This window comes from Lolium rigidum, chromosome 6, assembly GCF_022539505.1.
Source record: "Lolium rigidum isolate FL_2022 chromosome 6, APGP_CSIRO_Lrig_0.1, whole genome shotgun sequence".
Lineage (NCBI taxonomy): Eukaryota > Viridiplantae > Streptophyta > Magnoliopsida > Poales > Poaceae > Lolium > Lolium rigidum.
This window is the reverse complement of record NC_061513.1, coordinates 24399705-24413428: the sequence shown is the minus strand read 5'-3', so window position 1 is coordinate 24413428 and position 13724 is coordinate 24399705.

Genomic DNA, 13724 nt, shown 5'->3' with positions numbered 1-13724 from the left:
TTGAGTCAGTAAACCTATTTCCCTCCATCTCAAGCAAGCATTTGAGTAGTTGTGATCAAACCATTATATTGTGATTTGCTACATCATGTCTTTTATTCTTCTTTGTTTAGTACAAGTTTTATCTGAATGAATATAGCTTTGCAAGTTATCAATGATCATGAGAAAACCATTATGATTGAGTATGCAAGTTGTGCCTTATAAACTTTAACATGGGAGCGCTGCTCAATGAGATATAATACGTTAATTGTTCTGCGACCAAGAACGAAGTTTGCCATCACCAATCATGATTTCTCATGCACCTTTACTTGTGATTACCTTATACTTGTTTCAATATGAGTTATAAGAGGTTGTTTACTATAATGTCCTGTGTGAATGAATATGATGCTTCTTGTCCGTATTTTATTTATCGACTCTTCACTCCATAAACATGTGGTCATGTCTATCGAGCTCAGTTTCGCTTGGGGACAAGCGAAGTCTAAGCTTGGGGGAGTTGATACGTCCAATTTGCATCACTATTTTATATCATAATTTGTTGTTATTCATTGATATATTTCATATTGGGACACAATACTTATGTTATTTCATCTATTTTGCATGTTTCATCATTATTGGAGGATCGAACACCGGAGCCGAGATTCTGCTGGAAAAAGCACCGTCAGAATGCAATATTTCGGAAGATCAACTGGGGAAGGAAATTATACCAAAAATCCTATTTTTCAAGATGACAAAGGAAGCCGGAAGGAGGAGCCGGGAGGAGCCGGGGTGGGCCCACACCCTAGGGCGGCGCGGCCCGAGCCCCGGCCGCGCCGGCCTATGGTGCAGGGGCCCACGACCCTTTTCGCCTCCTTTTCTTCGCCAAACCCTTCGTCCCGAAGACCTAAGCCACGGAGGGTACCTCGCGAAGAGTTACAGCCGCCTCGCGGGGCGGAGAACACCGGAGAGAAAAGAGCTCTCCGGCGGGCGGGAATCCGCCGGGAAATTCCCCTCGGGAGGGGAAATCGACACCGTCATCGAGCTGGACATCATCGCCATCACCATCATCATCATCTCCACCATCATCACCGCCGTCATCACCGCTGGACACCGCCACCGCCGTAGCAATTTGGGTTTGATCTTGATTGTTTGATAGGGGAAACTCTCCCGGTATCGATTCCTACTTGTTGTTGATGCTATTGAGTGAAACCATTGAACCAAGTTTATGTTCAGATTGTTATTCATCATCATATCACCTCTGATCATGTTCCGTATGATGTCTCGTGAGTAGTTCATTTAGTTCTTGAGGACATGGGTGAAGTCTAAATGTTAGTAGTGAACTATGGTTGAGTAATATTCAATGGTGTGATATTTAAGTTGTGGTGTTATTCTTCTAGTGGTGTCATGTGAACGTCGACTACATGACACTTCACCATTTATGGGCCTAGGGGAATGCATCTTGTACTCGTTTGCCAATTGCGGGGTTGCCGGAGTGACGAAACCTAAACCCCCGTTGGTATATCGATGCGGGAGGGATCGCGAGGATCTCAGAGTTTAAGGCTGTGGTTAGATTTAATTCTTAATTACTTTCTTGTAGTTGCGGATGCTTGCAAGGGGTATAATCACAAGTATGTATTAGTCCTAGGAAGGGCGGTACATTAGCATAGGTTCACCCACACAACACTTATCACAACAATGAAGATTATTTAGCCGTATGTAGCGAAAGCACTAGACTAAAATCCCGTGTGTCCTCGAGAACGTTTGGTCATTATAAGTAAACAAACCGGCTTGTCCTTTGTGCTAAAAAGGATTGGGCCACTCGCTGCAATTATTACTCTCGCACTTTACATACTCGTACTTTATTCAACTGTTACATCAAACCCCCTGAATACTTGTCTGTGAGCATTTACAGTGAATCCTTCATCGAAACTGCTTGTCAACACCTTCTGCTCCTCGTTGGGATCGACATTCTTACTTATCGAAGATACTACGATACACCCCCTATACTTGTGGGTCATCACTCGGTTCTGGCAAAACCAGAGTATGCCTTCGTCCCCGATGTGCGCCTAGTTCTGGCAAAACTAGTGCAGCACCTCGTCCTCGACGGCTCAGACTGCATCGACTTCGGCATCGAACATCTCCACGACTGCCTCGGCGCATCTCCGTCACCCTCCTTGCACACCACCTCGCCTGCGGCTACATCGACACCGACACCCGGCCACGACATCGACCACGGCAATTCCTCGCGCGGCTCCCTCGACCAAGGTTGTAGCACCCACGCTCTCGGCTACCTCGACATCGGCACAAGGGCTACCACCTCGCACGAGCACCTCGGCTTTCTCTATAATCCAAGCATCCGCGACGCGACATCGTCCACGACGCTCCCGCTACGATTGCGGGGGAGTGTCAGCCCGTTGGTTCATACCTTCGGTTTCTCTCCAGTCTGACCGTCCGCGACGCTTCCATTGTTCACGTCACTACCGCTACGACTGCGGGGGAGTGTTAGAGATATATTTTGTATATGTGTATTTAGTACTATATGATTTGTAATCATCACATGCCTTATCTCTAGGATAGCCTTCTTGGCTCCCAAGACTTATACCCATATATATACTCGCCCGAGAGGCTCAATACAACATCCATCATATTCTGCATATCCCTGTATCCTTCTAGAGTATACATGTCATGAATTAATTTGGAAAGAAGAGACGGGGAAGATGCTTTTTGGTATACACAAAAACGTGCGGACCTGTGCAGACGCAGAATTTTTTTTAGAGGAATGGAAAAACATAACCATATTCAAACTAGGTTGTTTGGTTTAAAACAATAGGAAAAAACACATGAATCATAGCAAACATGACCAAGTCTGGGATCGAAATTCAGTCTCTCGATCGGGATCGGCCCGGAAACCCTGCTTGCGACGCTCTCTTTGGCATAATATCTAGGGTTTCGTAAGATTGAGTGAACAAAACAAATCGAAAAAAGGTAAGATCGAGGTAAAACTTGACGTTGAATGCAGATGATGACACCGCGGATACGTTGGCTAGACCAAAGAAAACAAATGCTAAGAGCATCTCTAGTTGTAATCGAAAAAGTGGAAACCAAAAAACTGTAATTCAGTCTCCTGAAAACGTTAGTTCATTCGATTTTAGCAGTCGCGCAGAACAGAAACCGTAAAACAGGAAATAAAAACACGAAATTAAAATTCTTGCTGGAGAATTCATCAATGAACACATATAGACGATAGTTGTTGCTCCGATTGAGCACCAAACTTTACATAATTCAAACTAATAACCTAAATTAACTATAATCCATCAGCAGCGCGAGCTAATTTTGCCCAAAATTCGGTCCAGGGGGCCTCTATGCGCGGCGGCGGAGGTGGTGGCGGAGGAAGGCGAGGCGATGGACGCGTGGAGCTCCTACTCCGCGTCGAGCTCGACGATCTCCAGCTTCACGTGGCGGACGCGTTCCTCCCTGCGCCCCGTCTCGTACTCGCGGACCTGGCGAACGGCGTCGGCCTCCTCCTGGCGCTAGCATGCTCGCGCCTCCGCGTCGGACACGGCCGCCAACTGCGCGACGATGGCCTCCTCCTCGTCGTTGTCGTGGACGTAGTCACTGGTGGACAGGAGCGTCCTCGCCGGCGCCGCGTCCTCCTCCTCGGACGAACTATCGTATACCGGAGGGCGAGGGGGGCGGCGCGAACCGTCGGAGGACGACACCTCACCTCCGTTCGCGTACCGCACAAGCTTCCCCGGGGGCGTGAGACCCCATTTGGTCCACCGGTGGGCGCTGCGCTTGCGCGCGCCCTCCGAGCGGACCCATTTGCGACGCTCCTCCTCCGTCCGGAATACAAGGGTGGGGGGGGGGGGGGCGGCGAGTCCCCGCCGCCCAAACTATCTTCTCCCCTAGCGGAGTTTTCGCGGCTAGCCATGCAGAGCCCAACGGGCGGCGATGCGGCGCTGGCGACGCGATAATTTCTCGTCGGAGCTGGCGGAGCGAGGCGGCGCAGCGGCGGCAGCGGTGGAGGGGAGTAGGGTTTGGAAACTGACCCCCCCCCCCCGCGGCCCCTTTTAATACGGGGCATCCTCGCAGTTTTTCGGGGACCCGAACTCGTTATACGGCCAGGCCGCGAGGTCGGGCTCCGTTCTGGCCCAGTTTCGGTCCGAACCCGTATTCTCACCGGAGTTTTTCAGTTTTAACCCCTTCTACATGCTCTGCTAGAGATGGTGTAAGAAAGAGGCACGAACGAGGGGGCAATATTACCACACGCAATGGCAAACAGATGGAGGTGGCCACACCTCCCTTGGCCACCGTCTTATAATGGCCGCTTGGTCGTTTTTTTTTTGTCAGAGCGTGCCTTTTTATCGAGGTCGCATGACATACACTTCAATATGTGTATTTTGCCGAGTGCCCGCCAAATGGCACTCAACAAGCATCCAGATGGCAAGCAACTATTTACCGACTTTTGGCACTCGGCAACATGTCTGAATTAGGTAGTGTTTTGTAGAGAAATGAACTTTGGCTCATAGGAGCATATGCTCCCATTATGTGAATCCACATTTCAAAGTGTCAAAAAATTCTAAACTAAATTTTTACATGTACATCTAGACATTTTATGTTGGTACACAAGTTTTCAAAAAAAACTAAAAAAAATTGTGGCTCCTGTAAAAAAGACAAGTTTTGATGCTATAAAACGACTACGTACAGGATATTTTTTTGTCTTTTTTTTACACGCCATATAAAATGTTGTTTCTCCACGAAAATTTGTGCACTAACATAAAATGTCACGATGTACACCAACAAATTTATATCAGAATTTTTTAACATTTTTAAAGTTGATTTTTAATTATTTTATATAATGAGAGCATTTGCTCCTATGAGCCAAATTGCCACCTCCGTGTTTTGTATTACTTCTACTAGTAGAGTAGGGATGCAAACGGGATCCCACGTATATCTCAGTCATAATTTATTTTAACTAGCACGGGGGCCATCCCAAATGCGAGGGCATCACCTTTAGTAGTTTCTTCATCTTATGAAACATGGCAGAGGTTTGTTAAAATTTATATGTATCTAAATACTATTTGGTGTCTCGGTACATTTAAATTTAAATAAATCTCATACACGCTTCATGGGATGGAGGGAATAGTATAAAATTGTTTAATATTAATTTTATATTTTGCAAACACTTTCCATCCCATTTATCTTCTTTGTCATGGAAAAATATACAATTTTTAGATATGCATATATTCCTAAATGCTTAACTTTGAAATTTTGTACATGATTGCATTTCGAAGAAAACAAATTAAGGCAAGAATTTATTATATACCGTGAAAAATTTCAAACTTATTGTTAATTTATATTTATTTTGTGAGATGACCGAAGATATTTTCCTGAGGTATGTTGATAGTGCAGTATATATATAGATGTAAAAAAACTCACACTGATAAATATATGCAAACGGGCTTTTTTCAGAAACATTTGAATCGATGACTCATTTTTTTCATGAATGTTAATTTAAATTTCTATTTATAGCCACTGACTCACTGAGTTTAATTTTCTGCAATCATTTAGATAAGTTTGTTTTCTTACAGAAAAATATTATGGATGTCATCATGCATTACCGGACTTTTTGTCTTTGTCATGTTTCAAATAGACACGGCAGAGAGGCCCCGGAACATGGCAAAGAGGTTATTTGCCGTGTTCCGCATTTTTTGGAACACAACAAAGAGCCAAAGACACGGCAATGCCATTTTTTCTGTAGTGATGAGACAAATGTCCTGGTGGCACATAAATTAAATTCATAGGTATACGGGTTGGCCTTTTTATTTCATGTTTGTTGCTTGCGTATGTATCTTGGACTTTATGCATTCAGCTAATAGCACATACTTTGAGTCAATTATTTATGTGATAGTAAGTTATAAGAAATACTACGATTTTTTTTTCCATGAACGGACTTAGGCTAGCTAGCTGGTCTACTTTTTTTTTTCTATTTGCAAGCAGGCATGGCTAGCTAGCTGGTCTGTATACTTTTTTTCCCCTCAAAACAGACTCTGCTAGGTAGTGGTTGTATGTTTTCTTTCTGAACTGATTGATCGGCCTAAAAACATGAACCTGAGCTAAAAAAAAAACATTTACGTGCACATATATGTCTATATGTACCGTTAATAGCACATACTTTGAGTCAATTATTTATGTGATAGTAAGTTATAAGAAATAAATGAGTACTCCCTTTTTTCTATTTCTATTTTCAATCACATATGGCTAGCTAGCTGATCTCTGCACTTTTTTTTTTCAAAACGGACTCTGCTAGGAAGCTGTTGTACCCTTTCTTTCTAAATCAATCGATCCGCCTAAGAAGATGGATCTGAGCTAAACAGAACTTACGTGCACATGCCTATATATATGTACCGTTTTGCTTTTATTTTCCTTTCTTGTACGTGTCAAACATGATATATCGTGTTAACCTGAGCAAAAAAAAAAAACTTATGTGCACTTATATGCCTTTATATACCGTTAATAGCACATATACTTTGAGTCAAATTTATGTAATAGTAAGTTATAAGAAATAAATGAGTAGCTTTCTTTCCCTTTTTTCTATTTGCAATCACATATGGCTAGCTAGCTGATCTGTGCACCTTTTTTTCAAAACGGACTCTGCTAGGAAGCTGTTGTACGTTTTGTTTCTAAACCAATCGATCGGCCGAACTTACGTGCACATGCCTATATATATATATATATATATATATATATATATATATATATATATATATATATATATATATATATATATGTATATATATGTATGTATATATATGGGAAATAGTGGGCTATCATGGCGCATAGCTACGCATATACATCCATCCATTCATCAGCTCTATAGAGCATTTTAGGCCGTAGATGTAATTAACGCCGTTACTCTCCTTTTTCTCACCCACCCCCACGCCCCATCTCTCTCTCTCCTGCCCACACTCCCCTTTTCCCCTCGACCATGAGAGTAGCCGTCGCCCCCTAGTACTGCATCGAGCGAGCGCCCCCACTCGGAATCCCATAGCCTCGGTCGGCGACGTGCTCTCGACGCCCCCATCTCTCGTCGGTGATGGAGCACCGCCCGCCCGGCCTCCAATCCCGAGCCCCATCACCACCGCGAGATTCCACCCTGCACTCAAGTTCTCGATCTGGATTTGTTTCTCCTCTTTGTGTTTTTTTCGTGGATTTGCTTCGCCGTTTGAGGAAATCATGCCCATTTGTTTCTTTTTCCTGTACATGGTGTTCTCCCGATCCAGATGCAATTTGCTGATTTGTTGGAATTTGTAGCGGAAGTGTGTTCATGTCTTCCCGATTAGTAGTACAAGTGAGATGCCTCATTCTCTCTCTCTCTCTTCGTAAAATTCCGATTCCTGTAGAATTCGGTTGTGCTCAAGAAAAACAAGTTCATCCATATGGTGATTACTTTTTTTTGTTATTCCTCAATTAGTGTTCCAGGCGTGAAGTTTCTGTAGGCAGAGGTGGCTGTCGATGTTTGAATCGGAGGCAGAGGTGGCTGTACGTGCTGGCTTGGAAGGACGACGGGCATGGTCCATCGGCGTGGCGGTGGTTGGGGCCGCGCGGCACGGTTCCTCGGTGACCCCGAAGCCTGGACTCTTTCTTTCTCGCTCAAATTAGTTTTCTCCTGATTTTTCTTGGTGACAAACATTTGAAAATTTTCTCCGTGGTGGTGAATGGCATGCGCTGTGTATTTTTCCCCAATCTGATCTGTATGCCTTTCTTCGTCCCCATTTTTGATTTTTTCTGTCTATTTACCATGTCTCCAGTGTCGTTCCATTTATTCAGGATGCAAGATGGTTTCGTTCCTTTTTTCTGTGATCATAATCCTACACCCAACATCCCTGCAGACCGCGCGAAGGTAGAGAAGGTTGCATGGGGGGTGTGGTGCCCAACTGGAGAAACGAGCAGCCCCGACCTGGGCGTTGGTCTATGGAGCTGCGGCCAGGTGGGGTGTAGGGCAAGCTGGATCTGGGCCTGTGTTTTTCCCCGCGATTCGAGTTGTTGCGGCTGCGCACGGCCTGAGGGATGGCTCGGCAACAGTTGACTCGGTGGGGGCGGTGAGTTGCTCCGGCTCGGAGCTGCTGCGGCTGCGGCTGCGCACGACCACCAGGAAGCTCTGGGGCTATAGTGGAACCCTGCGAACGAGAGCGCGCGGCGAGGTTGTCTCTTGGCGGGGCCGCCATGCATGAGCCGCCGGGCCAGATGGAATTCACGTCCTTTTGATTCTTGATTTTTTGTGTTGTTGGGATGAGTTGTTCCAATTCGTAAGTTTTTTTTGCGGTCTCCAGTTCTGAGTTTATAGCTTCTGCATATGCTCGTGATTGCGATCCAGAGCATTTTGGAGATCCGGTCAATTGCCCAATTTTTTAGATCTGATTTTGATGTGCAGTTGAAATGAAAATAAATAAATGCTGCAGATCCATTTCATCTGGGTGGATATTTTGCTTCTGATCTGAATTGTGCGGATTATTTTTTCTTGATCTGGTGCTTACGACTGGAATTTTCGAAACTTTTTCTCTCCATCCTAAGCCAAATCGTGATCTAAACTTCCCAAAAAAAAATCATGATCTTAACTTTCCAAGTCGTTAAATCGTGATCTAAACTTCCCCGAAAAAAATATCGTGATCTAAACTTCCTAGATTCATGGGTGGCACCACTTGTCGCCTGAATTTGCCCGTTGCCACACGAGTGTTTATTTTGCAGATTTTTTATGAAAGTACGGGCCTCTTTGTGCAGTAACGGAAAAGGCTAACAGACCATAACGGTGGCGTGAATCACAGAACATTATCGAACGGTAGTAAGTGCGTGCACTGCTATCATCCTAGGTAGAAAATCCGCGTCGATATATATATGTACCGTTTTGTTTTTATTTTTCTTTCCTGTACGAGTCAAACATGATATATCGTGTATGTCACAAAATATGCGCCCGTGTATATGTTACGTAGTTTTTTTTAAATCTTAACCATTAAAACAACAGATCTAACAGCTAAAATAATACTAATGATGTGGATTAATGTGGTGACTCTATTAAACATCCGTACTTTGCTTTTAGTAATAAATAGATAGATAGATAAATAAATAGATAGATAGATAGATAGATTTTTTAACTTCAAAATTTAAGACGGATTTTAAACCATAAACCAAATTAAAAAGAATTAGAAATTTGATATTGACTTGGTCCTGCTTGACCCATCTTAGAGTATATCGTAGAGTATCTTCCGTGAGATCTATAGCCCCCACCATCATCCACAGCAGTTGCCTGCAACTGCAACGCTGATGACTAGCCTTTCTGCCCGGCTAATCCCATCATTCGGCTGCTCATTGGTCCCTAACAGGCTGACCCGATCGGTGTCGGGCTCAGACCCAGGCCCAGGCCTAGGCCCATTCTATTCTCATAAAATTAAACTCACACCACGTCCAGCCACTGTTTAAAAGCCACTGTGATGTGAGCAGCGTCGAGCTGGCCGGCCAGAACAACCTAAGTCAACATTATTAATCCTCTACTCCGTGGTTTTACTTTACTGTGTGCTCGTCACGATTGGTGGTCGATCGTCAGTAGCAGCTGGATTGTGTTGAGTTTGTCTGTCTTGCATTCTTTCTCGAAGGAATGGCAGACACGAACTGGCACAATGGCCACTGAAATTTAATTTGCTCGAGAAGGGAGCAACTTCTGGGCGTCTCAAGGCAAGTTGTAGGTCACACCTCTTCTTTGGTCTACATGCATCCGTCGTCGTCGCCATCGTCTCGTTTACGTACTCGACAACAGCCTAAGCATCATTTTGTTGCATTAGGGATAAGAAACGACGCCCCATATATACGTCTCGTTTCCTAGTCAAAAGTGGTTCGGTTACTTATATTTCTTTGATAAATTGGTCTACTTCAAACTGAGTAATGTTTTCGTGGGCTTATGCGAGATGCCGCTCGCAGCTAGCATAGTGAAGCCTTCTTTTGTTTTGTTTACCATGAATTGAAATTTTCTCCCAAGTTTCTTAATTTGCAGTTTTCTGATCAGCTGGTAGAGTAAAGCGTTTCCCAGCTTCCAAGTGGATTTAAATGAAGTGATGTTTGTTTTCTTTTTCCTATCAGATGTGGTAGGGTTTCTTTCACTTTTCTCCCATCAGCAACACGGATATTCCCATGCATTCATCGGCGCACCACGAAAACCACTCAAACTAAATGGGGAGTAGAACAGTACTGCAGCAGGACGCGACGGAGGAGAGGCAATAATTGGGTGAATCATATCATAGATCCACCACTGAACCTTCCATGGCATCGGATTCTTGGCCCCCTTTCAGTTGAACTACATGCGCTCAAGCGCGTACTATGTGCATGTGCCACAGTGGTGCAATTGAGTGGAGTAGTTTTGCTGTATATGCGCATTCATGGGAACGGATCGGTTCTTCAAGGAAGGATCTTTACCAGTTTCATCCCTCCTGACCACACCGGTCTAGCTGATAAACAGTCAAGCATGAAATAATAACTTAATTGTGTGACGTGGCAGTGCATATCATAGTCGACGCAAACTGCTTGTTGACTTGTTCTTCTTCTAATTTTTCTTGAATAACTTAAATATTTTTCTAAGAAAAGATCCAGATCTATTCCATCGAAGTTATTGGACTACTTAGAGACCACTAATGCTACCAGAGCGAGCCGCCAATGCGTCGTTGTTGCCGCTCTTTTACCCGAGCTGACCTAACGGTGTTGATGACAATCGAAAAGTCTTCATGCACGTGCTCTTAAGGACTAGCGTCATAGAACCGAAGTCGTTGCCATTGAATCCTTGAATTGATCTGAATCTTCTAACACCAAAACTATAACACACGTAAACTTATTCTTATCCCGCACAACACCTCCATAGCCAGCACAAAGACAATGCCGGTCAACCTTCCGCACGTACGCCGTTTCCACTTTTAACACAACTGGAGCCTGCATACGGGCCTGGGGAACTGGCCAATTTGACCGTATCCAGCGGGCTTGGGTCGAAGCTACTTTTAGGTGCTGGCCACAACGCATGCCGCTTTTACATATCCAAGCAGCTGATTTTTTGCATTCCGTGCGTCTGTTTGAACTTTGAAGGGAATGCGGGCTACCAATAGCGGCGATTTACACAAAAATAACTCTTTTATGAAAGAAAAGCACAGACTGACCCTCCAGCCAAACTATTTCACCCATCTAACCCTTTTGTGTGGCGTCCTTTCCATCGGCGCCACACCTCACTGTGTGGCACCCATGCGAGCGGCGCCACACATACATCCTACGTGGCGTGGTCGACGCTGACCAGCCGGCGTGGCAGGATGTGTGGCGCCGCTCACATCGGCGCCACACATTGAAACTTTGGCGCCGCTCGGAAGGGCGCCACACATCCACTTATGTGTGGCGCCCGCGCCCGCCCCAGCCCAACACTCTTCTTCTTCTTCTCCTCTTCCCTTTTCTCTGTTTGTGAAGAACCGCCGCCGCCGGCCGCCTCTCCTCCGTCCCCCCCCACCAAATCTACCAAGGATTCGTCAGATTTGACCGGCCAACTCCTTCCCCATCCATTCCTCAAGGTATCCCCCTTCGATTCTCTCCGATTCATCCACTAGTGTTGGTGGATTTGGTAGATTTGGATATGAACTCTAGACATGGAAATTTATGTTGGTGGATTTGGATATGAACCATAGATATGGAAATTAATGTTGGTGAAATCTACATTGTAGTCTATGTGTTTGAACCAAAGATTTGTTGGAACCCTAGATATGAAATTTTACATGTATGTGTTGAAACCCTATGTATGTATGTGTTGAAATGTCTAATATTGCTTAGCAAATGCATTCAAATGTGTTACATATGCCTAGTATTTGCTTAGGAAATGCATTATATTATCTTACATATGCCTAGTATTTGTTAGGAATGGCTCATATTTGTTAGGAATGGCTCATAATATGGTGTATTTGTGATTTTTTTAGGATGGTGTATCTCATAGATCATGAGTATGACAAGGATCACCGGGCTTTTCATATGAAGGAAAGGGGGAAGGTACTAATATTTATTTTTGTTAACACCTCTTGTTTTATTCCATTGGATATGACATAATATTATGTGTCTGGATGTGCTTGTAGGTTCTTCACCCCTTGAAGATTCGTTACCACGGCACAATAACTGACATGCCGTATGACGAGAGGTACACAGAGTTCATCCAACCTACCGGTCTTCTCCCCTTCATCACGCTTGTAAACCAGGGGGCACCGAACATGAACGACGCGGCACTCACTGCCCTTGTCAACCGGTGGAGGCCGGAGACACACACCTTCCACTTGAGGGCCGGCGAGATGACCCCTACTCTTCAGGATGTCTCCATGATCCTTGGACTTCCTATTCAGGACGAGCCACTATGTATGAACACAGCTTCTGATGGGTGGCGCAGATAGATGGAGGACCTTATTGGTCAGGCTCCTCCGGAGCCAGAAGATAAAAAGGATAGAGCTCCCGCCGGCGCATCTTTCCTTTGGATCAAGACTAACTTTGGTACTTTCCCGCCAGAGGCTGACCGTGACACTCTCAGGACATACACCCGAGTGTACTTGTGGTATATGCTTTCAAGGACTCTCTTTGCTGACAGCGGTGGGAAGTTGGCCCATTGGTGTTGGCTCAAGACGCTTACGGTGTTCGAGGACCCGCAGAGTTGGGGAAGCGCGGCACTTGCCTACCTCTACCGACAGGTCATGATTTGCTATCTGTACTATTCTTCTATAGTAGTCTGGTAGACAAAATTCTAACCAAATGTCTTATGTACGCAGTTGGATGAAGGATGTCACAGGATTGGGAGCGGCGGTATTGGTGGATGCTTGTTCCTACTTTCTGTATGGAGCTGGGACAGCCTATCAGTTGGGCGGCCCAAGATACTCAACCAGAGGCCATGAACTCATTACCGGAACAACCCTGATCGGGAGCCAACTTGGGCATACATTTGGGACAATGTCTCGGAGATGACGAACGATCCAATGGTCATGTACATGCACTCACTAAGGAGTTGGACATTCTTACCTTTGAGCAGGTAAACGATTTTAAGCCATCACTCTTTTCGTATCCTATTGTTTCCTGCAAAAACCCACCGGCGAGCAGCGACGAGCAACACGGAGAGCCGGGAGGCTCCCAGGACTGCTGGTGGGCCCTGGTCCCTCGGGCAACGGCCCGCAATGCTCTGGCACACGTCCTGACGGTCGCAAGGGCGTGCCACCCGACCTATACCCGGTCGGGAAGGTGTTGGATTGCTTCGATTAACTTCCCGCATGGTAGACACGTAAACATTAAATACGAGCCCGATCGGCTCTCAGGTTGCCCTGTGAATCGGCTCAAAGAGCCGATTGCCCCATGGTTCACGTTGGATTTACGATGACATGGGGATCCTGCTTGATCAAAACAAAGTTAAATCGATCTACGACAGTTTAGGGTTTTCACCGCATAACCGGAACATCCTACACGTAGTTGAGCCTAGCAGATACGAAAGATGATAGAAAACTAGTCCTAAAAGAGGCCTAAAAACCAACATGAAGTCAATTCCCGGAACAATCCCTTCTAGGACTAGCAAACCACGCCTCACGCACTACCGGATCGTTCAACCCGTTTGCAAGCCTAACCATGCGGATATCAAACTAATCCTTGAAGAACAAGGAACAACTATAACAGATTGGATCTACTAAATAAAGAACAAGCAAGATGCTGCCCTT